The sequence below is a fragment of the Pteropus alecto genome, unplaced genomic scaffold, assembly GCF_000325575.1.
Source record: "Pteropus alecto unplaced genomic scaffold, ASM32557v1 scaffold7, whole genome shotgun sequence".
NCBI classification, from domain to species: domain Eukaryota; kingdom Metazoa; phylum Chordata; class Mammalia; order Chiroptera; family Pteropodidae; genus Pteropus; species Pteropus alecto.
In genome coordinates, this window is record NW_006494614.1 from 1,843,154 (window position 1) to 1,861,651 (window position 18,498).

Below are 18,498 nucleotides of genomic sequence, written 5' to 3' on the forward strand. Positions count from 1 at the left end.
AAAGCAGCATTCTAGCTATTAGGGTCAAGGAAACACCAAAAGAAAAAAGAAAAAGAAAAAAAGGTTTTTCATTATTTTCAGTTTTTTGTCCTACATAATTTAACTATTGTTAGTAATTTTCCCCTATAAGACATGCAGGGCATAAAGCAATCATGATCTCACAATCACTAACTTTTGGTGAGTTCATGCACAATCAACTGACAGAAATAAAGTAGTTTAATTAATCACTTTTTTTACTCTCTATTGGTCTGTTGCAAGGGTCAAAAGAGATAATGTATATGAAAGTACATTGCCAGGTATAAAAGTAATACAAGTAGAAGGTGTTATTTAGGCCCTACTTGGTTCAATGATTAGTTTGAAGAATTAGAAGCCTGAGTGGTCCTTGACTCCCTTTGTTGAATAGTCACTTGGCCACCAGAGGCCTGGAATATAGAGCAAGCAGAAAGAGCATTGCAAAATAAGTCATGGTTTCTGGTGAAGAGCGCAGACAGCAGTGCCTGCCAGGCCTGTACTCTTCCCTACCTCTCTTGAGATTTGGAGACAGAGTTGCTTTTTTGGCCAACAGTTAGAGTAAGGCAATCAAAAATAAAAAATCAGAGGAAATTTCATTTGTAAATTAATTCCATCCATTTATCTGAGTACCAGTTCTAGGTAAGGCCTTTATGTTTGTGATGGAAAGAATGTAAAATTTGGTCAAGCCAGACAGATCTGAGTTTAAATTATCTGAACTGTTGATCAGCTATCCAAACTTCAACAACTCATTTCACCACTCCATTTCTCTGTTTCTTCAGCTATAAAATGGGGATAATAGTACCTATCACGCAGGATTGTTGTCAGAATTAAATGAGGTGATGCTTCCAAGCCCCCAGAACGATGCTAATTCAAAGCAAGTGAATTCATTCCTTCACTGGGCAATGTAGGAGATAAGAGCTGGAAACAGCATGATAATGTCTATGTACATAATTGGAAAAGGATGCAATGGGCCCCTAACAGAAAAAAAGTTCAAGCACCATGTACATTCACAGGAAGGCAAAATTACATCACACCCTCGGTCGTGAAAAAAGTCACATTCAAGACAGGGATTGAAAGGTGAAAATGGACTTGAAAAATGAAAATGACTTCCTCACAAAGGGAATTCAAACTTACACCAATGTGTCCTCAAGACTATCATGCTAGAAGGCAGACATGTGGAAGTAGGATGCAGAAGTCACTGAGAAAATTAGGAAAGTGAAAGGTGATATAGGTCCTTTCATAATATCTCTGGAAGAATGGGACCCAGGCATTGTGGCATAATTAATTTAAAAATAAATGCAATTCCAGTCATGTTTCAGTTTGTTTTTGTATGTGTTAGTGGAAGTAGAAATAGTATTTTTAAAGTATAATAAAATTATTATACTTGATTATTTGACCCAAAGTTAGAATAAGAATTACCATGAATGCTAGCATGTTTTTCAAATTCTATGTGGAATTGGATGCATTGTGCTCCAATGGAATTCTGAAATGAGGTCAACTTCTGGCAGGTCACACGACTAACTCTATTAAGCCACTGTTCTGTGATCAGCTCCATATGCGTCACCCTTCTGCTGGGTAATTTTGTGCTCAGTCTAAAGATGTTATGAAAAATAGCAAAATTTTGGTATATTGTCAAAGGTCACACAGTATATAAAAATCAAGATACAAATGCATAATTGGTTCAAAATCTGAGAACAAAATATCACTTCGCTTGAGCTTATCATAAAATTATTTCAGTTCTCCCAATTAAAATTACTTAGGGAAAAAAATCTGTCATTGCAATGCGTAAGCCTTGATTGTATCTTGGATCAGGAAAAAAGTTAAATAACTATAAAAGATATTTTGGAGTTAATTGGGGAATTTTATATAAAATAGATTATTTTATAGAATTACTGTTCATTTCTTAAGTATAATAATGGTTTTGAACTTATTCTGAGAAGATGCAATTGTCATAATGTCTGCAACTAACTTAACTTCAAAGGGTTCATAAAAATATATATATATGAGAGAGAAAGGACAGAGAGACAGAGAGATAGTGTACTCAAATGTGGCAAAGTATTAATAATTGTTGAACTTAGGTGAATATAGATATTAATTCTACTATTCTTTCAACTATTCTTTACATTTGAAATTCGTCAAAATAAAAAGTTAGGAAAATAAGAATATTCTATCTTTTATTAAACCTAATTTTAACTCAAGTGAAATGGTAAGGACTACAAAAAAATCTCCTCTTAAATGACAAAAATAAGGGATTCATTAACATCCTTGTATGCTTTCTGGATAAGTACTAGATATGCCTGGTGAAAAAAAATCTAAAGCTGAAAATTTTGTGTGCTTTGTCTTCCCTATGTCGCATTGATATCACACTGCTGAGCACATATTCTTAGATGGAGTTTGATCAGGAATCTCACATTTGACATAACCATCTATCTCTGTGTCATGTGCACAAATTTTTGTACTGTCATAAGTTTTAGTTTTGCTATGAAACCGCCCTATACTAAAGTATACTACAAAAATTAATACAGCGGTATTACCCATAGATAGGTGTTCTTCAATAAAGAGCCTAAAAATTAGGATTACATCAAACTATGAAACAAGGGAGTTTATACAACAAATGTGCAGGGGAGAGGAAAGAGATGAAGTATATGTTCAACACTATACCTTTGTAATGCTACAATACAGTTTCAGCTATATAGCAGTGCAACAGCCAGTATGTAGATTCAGATGTATTTGGGCATACAAATATTACTTAAGGTATTTATTCATTTTCTGCACAGTTATCAATGCTGCTGGTAAACAATATGTACTGATGTATTTACAGTTTTACCCATAAAATTATATTTCAAGTTTCTCCAGTTTATCTAAGAATGCAGGAATCAAATCTCTAAATTCTTTTTGTTATAGAAAATGAATTTCAATTAAGGAAGTAGACATATGTTAGCATAAAATAGTCTTTTGGGGCAAGGATATAAAGGTCAGCAAAGAGTAATGTTTTATAACAGTATTCCAAAAATTCTCTACATTCACTTTGAAATACATAAATATAGAAATTTGTACAGTAGTCTAATATAAATTATCAGGATAATGTGCAATGAGTTTGAATTTTATTTAAAATATATAAATATATAATGACCGAGTAAATGTATCATTCCATGTTTATAGTATAAATTATTTAAAAGATAATGATGTGATTCTCTACTACTTAATGTATACAACCTTTTATTAAATATGAAAGATAATTCAAATATAAGAACAGAACAGTAGAGTACACAAAAATGTTATTCTATTTCCACAATTTAGTTCAGAAAAATAACAGTCTAGTTAGGAATCCTTCATTGAGCTCCTGAAAATGGAATTCGTGACTGGCCGCCCGATTGCCTGTGAACATACAACACATTCCATCACTCAGGACTTTTTTTGTCTAGAAATATCAATGTCTTGAGAGTAATAATATTTGATTGAGTCAGAAAAATTATAATCATGAGAAGTGCCCCAAAATAGAATAATCTGCATCAGGAAGTTGTAAATTCCCCTTCACTGGACAACCTCTTAATTGTAGGGTCATGGTGGGAGGTAAGCACCAGATGGGGGATTACATCAGGTCCCCTAAAACTCTGTAAATCTGTAGCTCTATGATTTTACAGGTTTAAAGAAATAGATTCTTGTGGTTTTGAAAATCTAGATATTTTTCATTTTTAGTAAATGTAAAAGTTGCCTAAGTTTTCTAACTTGTTTTTCTTTTCTGAAAAGAAAATAAATCTTAAAATGGTCTTCTCTTCTAAACCCTCGATATTAATTATACATTTGGGGGAATAATAAATATGATCTTTTCTTATTTCACAAACATCGCAAAAAATGATGATGTTAGAAATATATTAGTACAATATGAGAGCAGAGATCTGACTTGTAGATACTGACCTAACTGAATTTACATGTTAAGGAGATAAATGGTCCCCTATCATAGAAAGAGCGAGTGAAGGCTCCCTCCTCTACTAGTTTTGGAAAATGACTATTATTGCACCAATAGAGTTCGAATAGGAGAACTAGAATTAACATATCATAATTTCTTACAAACATTTAAAGCCAATTTTCTATATATCATTTCAAGAGTTATTTCCAAAATTGTTTTGATTATCTAGCATCAGCATAGTTCGTATACATTAATGTCTCTATGACTCCACAAATACCTCTCACATTTTTCAAATTCGAGCCTTCACCAAAAAAAGTAAGTCTTGATGAATAGTCAAGATAAAGGAAATTTGTGCCTACACTAGAAGAAAAGCATGTCGATGTAAAGTGCAAAGTGTAATCACTCTGGATTATGACTCCAAAGATCTCAGTTGCTTGAAAATAATTATGATGAAATTTCTCACCTTTCATCTTATTTATCTAAAGTCAAGGACGGTATAAACCACTCAGCTCAGATAGCTTATTGGCCCACAAGATAATGATTCAACTGCCTGTCCAGAGACTTAAGTGTTTCCAGCTGGCCTTTGAACATATGCAACTTCAGCAATTTCTCCCCATATGAATAATGATTTGGGGTTTTGTTTTTAACATTTCATCTTGTAACTTGTCAGTTTTCTATCATACTGTCCTCTCAAATTTTTTTCTAGAATTATCTTTCATGCTAAAGTCAAAACTACTAAATTAATTCTAACTTGCCATTTTTAATATCTGATAGTCTCATGAAAGGGTTAAAATTATCTGAGATTTTAAGAAAATGTGTCCAAAATTATTTATTTTGGTTTTCCATACATTTACAAGTGGTTTCATTTTAAAACTTATTAATTCATTGATATTTTAATCTCAAAGATAATTTTATGAAAATTTTTATTATCTCATATTTTTATTTCAAACTGCTATAAAATGCCAATAACTTCTACATACCATTGTAAGTAAATGTTAGAAATACAAGTATATATTTGTAGTTTAACTTCATGAAATATTCATTTTATGTAAACAAAAAATAAATGTTTATTTCAGGTCTTTTTCATACCCAATATTTCTCTGTTAAGAATTCTTAATAAATAGATATGGCAGCCATCTAAAAGCTATATATTTAGATAATCTGAGACATAAATTACTGCACACTAAAGGAACTTAAAATAATTTTACTATTTTTAAAATTTTAGGTGTAAAATCAAAAAGACTACAATAAGATGATAATATTTATATTTAAGAGCAAGATATTCATGTATCATGTATTCAATATATTCAATATACTGATCTGATGTTTTTTTTAAATAATCCAATTCCTTATTAATACTATAATAGAATTTTTTTCCTCTAGAAAGTTAAAGAAACTCAGTGACTATTTTCCAAGGCCCGAGCTTACTAACTAAAAGTGAAAATTTAGTCACATTCAGATACCAACAGATAATGTAACAATTTGAATACTCCTTAGATTCATCTCCAACTCAAGAATTTACATCCTGGTTTATAAGGCAGAAGATTCAAAATTTTTTATTTTTTTCCTTGCATATTTGTATACCAGTATATGCAATCATAATCTGATAATTTTGGAAATTAATAAAATTTTCTGTAATAAATAAAATAATTTTATATTTAAGAAATATACAAAGTTATATTTGAAACATATTCAAATTACCAATAAGCATAAATATAATAATATAAATCAAATTAATTTTTAAAACTATCTTTTATTTTTATCTATATTTTTCAAGGATTCCATGAGTAATTATTTTTCTAAGTATATTTCTTAATGTATTATTTAAGGACTAGGATACATGAAACTCAAAACTAAGATAATCACCATAAAAAATGTTCTATTATAAAATTATGAGATTCTTTGAGATCCTGTCAATTAAATTTTTATTTTGAAGATTATTATACATGTTAGATTCACACAAAATTTGTAATTTCATAAAATTAAAAAAAATATATATTCCTGAATTGCAGGTTCAAAACAATGCTGAATTTGTTAGCATAAAATAGAATATAAGTATAAATATAGATAGGCTTATGTATTTTTATAACAAATATTTGAACATATAAAGAGTACACAATTAAATTAAAATTTTTTTAATCAATCATACCCAGAACTTGCAAAATCAGAATTCTGTTAGCATTATACAAGTTGTCTGAGGAGGCTGCACTTACTACAATGATTTGCCATTGCACAAAATATTTTGGAACAACAATTTGGAACATTAGTCCCTCTCCTCAACAGTGGCAAATCTCAGCCTTGAAAGAGGGTTTGATTTAGAGAAAGTCATACATCTTTAGAACCAAATTTGATGGAACAAGTTGTCAAATCGATATAATTTTTATATTGAAATAAAGTATAATTGATTTTTGTGTGCTTCCAAAAATTGTTTTAAGATATTTCTAGAAATATTTTGAAATATTTACGTCATTAACATATGTTTTTAGCTTCATATAATGGGCACCTCAAAAAGAATATTCATCTGGAATCTTTGAAACTTTATTACTTTTAATCTCGAATGAATAACACTTTTTTATTTATATATTAAGAAAAAAAAGAATGAGATAAACAACCACTAGTATTTCCTATAACTATGACTTGTTGATTTTCTAAATATTGAAACTTATTTTTTCACCAGAAAGATAAGCTACTTAAGAGATAGGTAGCTAGACTAGGTTAGAGTTTAACTTTGATACTATTAACATTTGGGGCTGGATAATTGCTGTGGGGGCTGTCTTGTGGATTGCATGTTGTTTAGCAGCATCCTTGGCCTCTCTTGACTATATTCCAGTATCACCCCCTGAGGTGTGACCATCAAAAATATTTCCAGACATTATCAAAAATGATTCCAGACAAAATCACCCCTAATTGAGAACCACTGGATTAGGTAATTGGAAATATCCTTCCAACTTCAAGAGCCTATGATTCATAAAACCATATAAAATACATGTAGAGAACATTGATACACATTCTAAATGTCCAAAATTAAATAAGTATGAAGAATTAATGTCATATAATTTTTATAGTTACATACATTTTCAAAGACAACTTTGTAATAAGATGATATAGTTATCATGTTTAAAATTTGTTGTCATAAGGCACAGCCAAGTAACATATTAAAAATATTAAGCTGCATATTATATACACACATATACACACATACAGAGATTAATATAACAAAGTTTATATAAATCTGTAAATCTATGCATACTCTTAGCAAAGAATGCCCTAAAACATGACAGTTTAATTCTTATTTAACAACCTTTAGACTCTAGAATAGTATACACTTTGTATGATCAATACATAAATTTTTAAATGATTTCTCATAAGGGAAAACTAGATAAAACAAATATAATGGCCATTTATATAAAACCCTTCTGTGACTTTTAACTCAGCAAGTAGTGTCTTATGTTACTTTCTTCTTCTGTAACATCTGAATTTCTGTAAAAATGCTGTCTTTTTATATTTACCTTTGCAGTTACTCTGTCAGGAACTAAACTCAACTGAGTAAACAATATATTTCCTAAGACTTTTTTCCAGTTAAAATTTTTTTCTAAATATTACATAGTTAACATAAAAATCACTTGTGACAAATAAACATTAAAATGCTATTAAATACCCAACTGCAATAACATTTTACTGAAATAAAACAATGAAATAGTATCACTATAAATAATAGCCCAACATTTTTTACTCTTCAAATCAACTTACCTCATTTCTGATTTAGCCAATATAATATGTCCATAGATTACTTTGCAGTACATTTCTACTGAGCTAAGACCAACTACAAGGCTGTTTATATCTGATTATTGAGAAAACATTACAACTAAAAACCCTTATCATACATGGATAAAAAAATTCCCAGTGGTTAAAATTTCCTGGGCCGGAGAACACCATAAAGCATAAGTTATTAAGAGTATAATATTATGGATTGTGACTGTCCCTAAATAAAATCTGAAAGCTTGTCATAAAATTGAAATGATATTCTAGTAAATTGACAAAATTAATATAAAGTTTTAAGTCACAATTGTTTAACCATAAAGAGGCCTCATGGGTATGCTACTTTTCTTTTAATTAAATTAAAAAGTCTCCTCTGTAGTTATTGATGTGTGAACATATTTCCATACAGAATTATTTAAATGAAGAGCAAAGCATTCAAATACGGTCAAATATAATTGTTTAAAGATACTATATATTCATTCATTAGCAGAGTATTTCAATATAAAATAAAAAGTAAAGCATGCCATAGGTAATTATTACTGACTTAGCTGTCAGTTAGTCAAATCAACTAAAAGGCCAATTATTCTGAGGATACCCAGGATGGAAAGCTCATTGTTGGCATTAGGTCATTTTGAGATAGTTGTGTTTCCTTTTTGTAGTAAATTAATTTCTTAGCAAGAACATTTGGCATATAACTTCATATGCTATAACTCAGCCCCAATTTTTAAATCTTTAACATTTGGAGAAAAATTTAATATTACCTTTAAATACAAGTAAACTATTAAAAGAAAAATAGAGAATAAAGTAATCAAGTTAGTTAGAATATCTTTTTTTAGTTTTATCACCAGTATAACTCAAGAAATTCAGTATCAAATGAGTTTTATTTCACTGAATAATCACATCCATGGTTGGCTTCTCAACATGGAATTGAACTTGTGGGTATATGTTAGAATAATACATTAGGAATACTAAAAAAAATTTTAGAATGTGTTTCAAATTTGAGAAAACACTAAATAAAGTACTACATATAGAAAGCTTAAGTATCAGGAGTAGAAAATGCCATAAGTGTCTAAAACTGAGATAATGTATTCATAAATATAGTCTTCTTTTATCTCAGAATTAAAATTAAATCACTCGTGACAAACATGAAAGCACTATTAAATAGTGCTGTGAAATAATACAGTGGCCTGGTATATTAAATTCTTTCCCTGGGCTTTGCCTCCATTCAGCATCAGGTTATTTAGATTTTTAATATTAAATTTTGTATTTTAAATTTTAAAATATTAGCTCAGTGAGAAATTGTTTTAGACAATCACTCTCTGCTCATTGCTACCTGTGGTCCCTAATCACTGCTCCACTATGGCACTTCTTACCAGATTTGTCACCGAATGCCTTCCTGTCGGTCTCCCCTGTGGACTGTGTCCTAGACAGAAACAACTGGACTATTCATTGCTCTAGCTCCAGCACCCTAGCTCTTAATACATGTGTATTGAGTTAAATCAAATAAAGACCTAAAAAGCATGATAGTCAATGGTTTTCGAATCTAGCTCACTATAGAATTACCTGGACAGCTTTTAAAACATTCATGCCCACACCACTTAAATCAGAATCTCTGGGATGGAAGGTTCTGGGATGTGTGTTGTTTAAACATCTTCCTTGATGCCAGGGGCTGGAGAGAGGAGAAAAAAGGAGTTGTTTAATGGATATATTTTCAGTTCTATAAGATGAAAAGTTCTGGAGATCTATTTAACAACGATGTAAATATACTTAACACTACTGAACTGTATGCTTAAAATTGGTTAAGATGATAAACTCTTTGATATATTTTTTACCAAAATTTAAAAATGAATTTATTTTCATCTTCCCAGGTGATTCTACTGTGCAGCCAGTGTGAGATCCACTGTAAGTACGGGAGAATGTTCAGGTTTCCCCCACAACCAAGTCTGTTTATTGAGTGGGAAAGAGGGAGAGGAAAGACTTCACAGTCTTTTCCTACCAGTTTCCCACAAAAACAACTTGTTCCTAAAAAAAAAAAAAAAGGAATCCAGTACTAAATAAGTTTCAGGAAACCTCCATACCTTACCCAGAATCCAAATGTGTATTAGACTACTTAAAAAGTTAAGAAATCCTGCGCTCAAAAAACATGTTTAACTTGTTTCCAAGACTTATTTGACTATATTATCATGAAAGAACACTTCCCTCTCAAAATGGCTCCAATACTTGAAAATCTTTGATGTCCATAGAATGCTTTTGAATACCAGAATCTCTCATATCAGGCTTAAAGGGAATAAATAATTCAAAGAGCAGGAAATAAGACAGCAATGATTACAAACCATCACTAATGCAACATATCTATAGTATCTAAGCATGCATTCAAGGTTATTGCATTATATTACTTTCTCCCCCTTGGATGCTGTCGTTTTGTGGTAGAGCTACCCACTGCTCTGACCTTTCTCTCATATATTCACAAAGCAAAGTTTTCACTGCCCTGACCCAAAATGATGCTTATTACCCTTACTCAAAGCAAGTTGCATACCACGCTATATCCTATTTCAGTTCAATGTTTCTTCTTATAAAGATCAGGACAGTATTATCTACGCACTCTGGTGTTAAACAATGCATTCCACATGTTCATCAAATTTTGATTTGGAAGTACGCAAGTGTGTACTTGAGAAAAGCAGCCAGAGGAAGGTGGACCTGATTCAGATACAGCTATATCCACCCCCATGAGTTTATGTATAATACACACTGAGGGTGGTTTTTAGAAATTCTAGCCTTGTATCCATCCTTGCTACCCCTAACACAGCACTTTTCTGAGGAGTGACAATTTGCTTGATTCTGTGCAATATCTTTCAGTAAAGGAAAAAGCATTTATATCCTAAAACCAGAGCAATGTAGATATGAAAAGGAACCTATTTTAACAGTTTACATAGATATCTTATTCATATTTAATACAGAAAGGATACAGACATTTTTCAAATTTTATTTGGTCAAGGCATAAATTTGATGAAAACTACAGAGCACAATGATGTTATTATAATCTGTGTGCTGCTAAATTCTGTGGTGTATTTGAGAGGCACATAATTAGGTTCCTTTAATCCAGGCTGCAACCATTGTGTTCTTTCTTTCACAGTGAATTGCATGTCAGAATAGCCATCTCCCCCAAAAAAGGACATCATGATAACCCTGTTTTCCTCTATTATTTTGAAACGTATTTGATAGTGCAGTCAACTTGGCAATGTAGTTATTTTGTAGAAGTGAAATTATAACATTATAACATAAAAGAGTCCTGACTTGCACTTACATTGACTATCAACAGGAAAATCAATCCCAAAGCTTAAATTACTTGATAATATTAAATACTAAATATTTATCCTAGGTAACTTTAAAGATATATGATACTATGAAGCCTGATTGAGATAAAATTCAGCTACAGTGCTCCTTTTTTAGCCACATCTAGATTAATAAGTGTGTTTTACTATTTTTAGTGGGTTGACCAGTGAAGTTAGCAGAAAGAGAGACGGACAGAGATAAAGTTTATGCTCACATCAACAGATTTTCAGCTAATTATTTATCTTTGTGACTATCAGATAGAAATATTTTAATTATTTAAAACACACCAACTGAGGTTGATATAATTTTAATTATATTAGTGTCATTTATTTATGTCATTTATGTTTAAGAATTGACACTAAGTGTCAATTCTTAGTGTCATTTATGTTTATAATAAACACATTTCTTTTTTAGCATGTTATACAAATTATAAGTAATAAATTCAAATACAATTCATTGATTGAGAAAAGATAACATTAAAAACATAATCAGTTTATTTCATTGATATTGAAGAACTAAGAACTCAGTCACTTTATACTATGAGCTTGAATCATGTTATAAATTTTATAGATCATTAGTCATTTTAAAAAATGCGCGATATTAGAAATTCAACTAAATGACGATTCAGGGGCTTACATATCTTAACACGTATGCAATACCCTCTTGAAAAGTTTGGTTACATCGATCTTAACTGTTGAGACCTGATTTAGAATCTAAGGTTGTTGTTCTCAACTGTTAAAAAATACGAAAATTAAGTATTTCTTCTCTTAAGCAATGAGTTTGTTCTTCTTAAGTTATGTTGCTATGTTAAGCTATATTGTCTTTGCATGCAAGCCGAAAGGAGAAACAGAGATAATAATTTTCCTCAAAATATTTTATACCTTCTTGTCCCCCAAAAAAACCTGGTAAGTAGAAATTTTTAAAAGAATAGTAGTGGATTGATAAACTAATTGCTTAAACACATTCATTTACTTGCATTGTAAACATTACTCTAGTAAACTAGATTTAATTGACTAAAGTCAGTGTAAAGAGAAGCATCCCTCATCATTACCATATTAAAGGGCAGTTTTCTTACAGTGAAGTGCAAATTAAAGCATTTATATAGTAACCTTAACAAATTCCATATGTATAATTCCAAAGTCCATCACCCAACAAGAGAAAAAATATTTTTCTTTCTCAAGGTAGTACACATTTCACTCTGAGAGAGGTCAACAATTTCTGGCTTCAGATACTAAGGCACACTCTGGCTTGCTCCCCAAAAGGCCATGTCATTCTTATACAACTTAATCAGCAGCTACACAGAGGAAAGCAACACTGCAATCTTTCTGATCATTTTAATGAGGACCCCTGGCTATTCAGTCATTGAAATATAATTGACTTGCTCTCCTCTTATTTTCATAATAGACACTCCAACCTAGACCACGTTTATTTGGCTATAAGAAATGTCAGGAAGAATTGGAACTTTTCTGAGTGTCCCCATTAAAACTGAAAACATGCCACCCTGTCTTTTACATGAGCTGCAATCATTTTGTGTTGGTCTCATTATGCAATACAAGATGCAAATGTTCCAGTCACCCTTTTCACCAAACTGCAAGACCAAGAAAATAAGCACAACAAAAATGTCTGGTTTTATCTATACCTTCTTCTTACAATTTAATATTATTTGTCCAATGTTTTACAAAACAATAGGAATAATGAGTATAAATGTTATTGCTACTAATTTTTAGTAAGATTGCAAGATAGGACTGATGTCTTTTTTCTTAATAATTGATCTATATTTATAAAATGCAATTTTTTCCCCTAAGAAATTACATAGTCTGTTTAAGGATCAAGTAAATGTCATCTGCAAAATAACATTATGTTGAGAGGTTTGAGTTTGCAAAATTGATGTACAAAATTTATTTATTCTTTGAAACAATGTGAACTCTGTGAATTATTAGTTTATATTTTGGAGCTTTCGAACTCATATTAATTAAAGCTTTAACAATCAAAAACTATTTGATAAGGTGGAATTTAATACCATATAAATTTAAAAGTTGGTTCAACATAAAAATATAATTTCATAAACTCTTATAAGGGAGGCTCAGCATCTCGCCATCAGAAATTTTTTTCTGAACATGGAGTATTCATAATTACATGTCATTTATCATATTAAGTAATAGTTATTCCATTTATTTCTATTTCAGTTAAGATAAATTTCTACTCATTTTGGCAAATGTGTTGGGGAAAAAGAATTCCCGTATCGTTAACTAGTTTTGGAGGGAAGTTTAGCAATATTGGTTATATTAATGGTCATTGACTCAGCAATTCTACTTCCATGAACATATCTTCTAGTTGAGCAATTGTATACACACTCACACACACAGAAGTTTGTATACACATATACGTATACACAGATGTTTATTACACCATATTCTATATTTGCAAACAAAGAAAAACACTGCTAATAAACCAAAAGTCCCAGTAGAAGGCTGACTAAATGAATGATGACTTATTTATATAATTAAATACTATGTAGCCATTAAAAAGAATAAGGTAGGTGTCTATGTACTGGCATATTGTTAAGTGAAAGATAAAGCTGCATAAAATAGATGAAGTGTTGTTTCTTTTTTAAAAATAGTATACAAGTAAATGTATGTATTAAATATTTACAGCAAATTGTTAACAGTGATTATCTCTATGAGATTAAGTTAAGGAGTTCTCCATATTACTTGAATACTTATGATTCATTCATTCATTAAACCAATATTTATTAAGTACCTACAATGTGTCCAGTAATTTTCTGGGTGCCGGGGATATAGCAGTGAACAAAACAAAGTCATGAGTTTGTGTGACTTTTAAAATCAAATGAAATTTTAAAAATAAAGTTTAAAAATTTCTGGAATTTCAACTATTATAAGAAATAAGAAGTAGGAATCATTCATCTCATTATCCCTATCAAAATTCTTTATCTTTGTCCTTTTATTGCTCAAAATTTTCTTCTAACAGAATAATCATAGCCAGATCTTCATAATAGAAGCCACTGTTAAAACAGTCTCTACTAGGTCCTACACTATTATGAAAAAAATTGCATGATTTTTTATCATTCAAAATTTAAATGCTTTTGTTAGTAAATACCTGAACATGCAATTACATAAAGTAATAGAATACACTTGAGATTTTATTAGAAATACTTTATATAAAGTTATAGGATAACTATGTATACATAAATATGGCTATGTAAACATACACATGAATATTTTCATAAATCTTAAATAATAACCATAGATATATTCATAGGTAGATAGCCACAAGATTATATTAAGTTTATGGGTCTGTAATATTTCAATACTTTATTCAATTTACCACTAACATATATTAGAAGCTTTTAAGATTGATATTAATGTTGCAAGAGTATAGTAAATTTTATAAAAACTGTTCTAAGTTTATTGTAAAACATATAAAGGTTAATATTAATTCATGTTTCAATTTTATTAAAATCTAGTAGGTATTCCCTCAAAATTTTCCTAATGTCATATTTTCTTTCTTAAATTAATAAAAAATATCTAAAGATTTCTTCAGAGAACTTATTTGATTTTAATACAAACTCATTATACTTATTAAAGGCAAAAGTTTTAGAAAGTTCCTAAGGTTCATATTCATGATGTTCTGAAAGAGTTATAACCGGTCACCACCAGAAAATGACACAAAATACATAAGGGGGGGGAAAGCCAACGAACTCTAAATATCTACCAAGAAACGTTGTATTATAATGTCATGTACCATTGACAGTGAGACTGATCAGTGTGATTAAAAGGCGTTTTATACTTAAATAATATCTACTCAGAAAGTGGATTCATTTGAATCAAGGATGAATTGCCTAGTCATAAACTCCTAAGGTTCAAGTATGTATGTACTTGTGCTACAGCTAGCTGTAATTGAAAGAATTGCCACTAGATGACAGAGTGAGTCGAATAGCCAAATGGTTTACAGGTTTTCTCTTCAAATTCGGTACCTGACTCAGACATTACATTGCTAGAACTCTTTGTTAGCATCAAAAATAGACCCCTTTGTAAATGAAAAACACATACCCAAAACATAATAAAAAGGGCGTGTAAAAGAACTATATTTTTAAAGAAATTATTAAGAAATATCTAAGGTGACTCTAACACAGATAGTCCATGAAAAATACTCCTCTAAAACTTGAATGTCAACACACTAAAAAAATAAGAACAAAGCTAGAAACTGTTCCTGACCTTGAATACAGCTTATTCACAGACTAGTCCCTTCAAAAACACATGGCCAAGGAAGTCCTAGACTGTCAACTATAATGAACTCTTTATGTAGGAGTTTGTCACACAGTTCACTCCTGAAGCAAGAACAGCTATACTGACCACCTTTTGCCATCTACCCACCATTCTGACTCATAAAAATTCTGGCTATGATATTCACCTATTATTTCCTAATCTTGAGAAAACAGTGAGTGAAGCTTTAAAGAATAAAAGACCTTTGAGTCAGCAGTAATAGCTCATCTATAAGTAAAAGCAGAGCAAAGTAAGGTATTACAGGGGTGCCAGAGGGGCAGCCAGAATGGGAAATGGAACACGAACAGGATGGGAAGAGCATCCTTACAAAACAGAGCCTGGCATGTGTTATCAGAGCCAGATTCAGGTGAGAAAGACCACCACATGGGGGTTTGATCTGGCATGGGGAGTTAGATCCCAAACAGAGTGCATAGGGTCTCCACAAATGAGAGGCAGTTATGGCAGAGATAGAAAAGTTACATACAGAGGGGTTGATCATATAAGTAAATATAACAAAAATAAAGCAAGCAGACTTTCTCACTGTCAGGTGAGAATTATAAATATGGAAAGGGAGAAAAATTGTCTAAACACTGTAATGTTAGATTGAATTAGATGTATTGGTATGAACTATGGTTTTCAATATACATAATATACAAATAAATATAAATGTAAATATTTTGTATGTATATATGTAAATGTATATATGCATTCACATATATGTATGCACGTACATACACACATACATATATTCTTTAGCTGTTTCCACAAGAAGCAGCAACACCCCAATGCCAATGAACAAACTTATTGCTTAGATATTGGTTTCTAAATATCATTTCCCACTAAAATGAACCAAAGATCTTTTGAAAGATGGTCAGTTCCAGGACTGAGGCAATGACAGTACAAGATGAGCCTGAAATACCTTGTTGTGTCAGAAAGTAAGGAAGTACTCAGAGAATGATGGGGACATGTCAAAAGACCAGAGAAATCAGCTTGAAGGGATTCTCTCTGGCCAAATCAGAGACAATTTGAACATTAAAATAAATGATGACAGTATGGAATTGTAACCCTCCTAATAACAGCACATCACAAATTCTTACTATAAAAATAAACGAATGAATAAGTTAGAAGTTTGAAGATGAATGAGATCTTTACCTTGTTTCAAAGTACTTCCACACAAATATTTATTAATCACAGAGTGAGAGAGAGTAACTTTACAATGGATAAGCCTGGCAAGCACCACCTTAATCAAGTGAACAAAGAGAACATCATCAGTGATGGAACAATCAAAATTGTGTCATCCAATAATATGCAATGAGAACAGTGTCACATCTTTGATCATCCTGCCAAAAATGCACAAGCTGAATCTAATCATGGGGAAACAGCAGACAAATCTAAATGGAGAATATTCTACAAAGTATCTGCCCTGTAACTCTCAAAAGTTTCAGACCGTGAAAGAAAAGACTAAGGAACTGTTAGAAACTGAAGGAGACTAAAGATATGTGACACTAAATGCAACACATGATTCTGAACTAACTCCTTTTGCTATATATAACATTATTGAGACAAATGGTAAAATTTGAACGGGGTATGAACATTCAATGTACTAATCTAGCAATGTTAATTTTCTGGTTTTAATGGTTGTATTGTGGTTATGTGAGGAAATGTTCTTATTTACAATATATAAGAACGTAAATGTTCTTATAGCATATAAGAACACACTAAAGTATTCAGGAATAATGGGACATCTTTAAAAACTTATTCTTAAATGATTCAGGGCTTTTTTAAAAGTTCATTTCATTATATTTCCAATGTTTCATTATTTTTGTGATTGTTTCAAAAAATAACAGAATATAAATTCATCAAGCTCTTATTTTCTCTAAAAAGAAAATTAATAATGCTCATTTTAAGTAGTAGAAGCAAAAATGTATAAAGAAAAAGTTAAGCGTCTTCTTCCACTCCATCTCTGTCCCTATACCCCTTAGAAATATTACCATCCTGATATTGATACAAATATATATAAATATACACAGAGAATTTGCTATTAATGATCCTCTTGAAGAAGAAATCTCCAGATTCTTGGAAGTAGCAAAAACAAAAAGATATAAAACGATCATCATGTACACATCTAGTTTAACAAATAAGATAGTCCCCTTGGACTTTGAAATGCATAACAAAATTCTAAAGTCTATCTGGGATTTCTCTCAGGTTTTCCTATTTAGAGCACTGAATTATGTGCCCAAATACACTGAATGACTGCATGGAAGCTTCTGAGGTTTGCAAAGGAGAAAAGGGCTCACACCCTTCTGAACATATGGAAACCAGAACATAAAACACTATCTCAGGTGAGGTCTGGCCAGAGCATTATGGTGTGGTGCTCTCTCTTTCCACTTTCTAGAAGTAACTATATGCCTATTTCTGTTAACACAGTTTTCTGTTACTATCATTTTCTTCCTAGTTATTTCACTCTACAGATTCAAAACGTACTGATTTTACTAAAATGCCTACTTTATTTAGTACATTCTGATACCAAACCACAATACTCAATTCCTATCCTCCAAGTGCAATTGGAGCTAAGAGCATTTTTTTCTGTCATTCTCTCTTTTTTTTTCTAAATTAATTTATTGGGATAACATTGGTTAATAAAATTATATAATTTTCAGGTGTATATTATAATTTAACATCTGTATATTCTATTGTTTACCAAAGTCCAGTTTTCTTCAGTTACCATAAATTTGATCCTCTTTACCCACTTCGCCCTCCCCCTACCCCCCTATATTTGACCCCCTTTATCACATCTACCTCCCCCCTCCTCTCCCACTCCCTACCCTCTGGTAACCACTAGTCTATAGTCCATGTCCCTGAGTATCTGTTTGTCCTGTTCATTTGTTGCTTTTAGGTTTATATCTCACATATAAGTGATATCATGAGGTTTTCAAGTTTTTCTTTCTGGCTTATTTCATTTAGCATGATTATCTTGAGGTCCATTCATGTTGTTGCAAATGGCAGTATTCCATCTCTTCTTATGGCTGAGTAATATTCCATTGTATATATGTACCACAGCTTCTTTAGCTAATCAGCTATATCGTAGGACACTTCGGTTGCTTCCATGTTCTGGCCACCATGAATAATGCTGCTATGAACGTTGGTGTGCAAATATCTTTTCAGATATGAGTTTTTAAGTCTTTGGGGTAAATCCCCAAT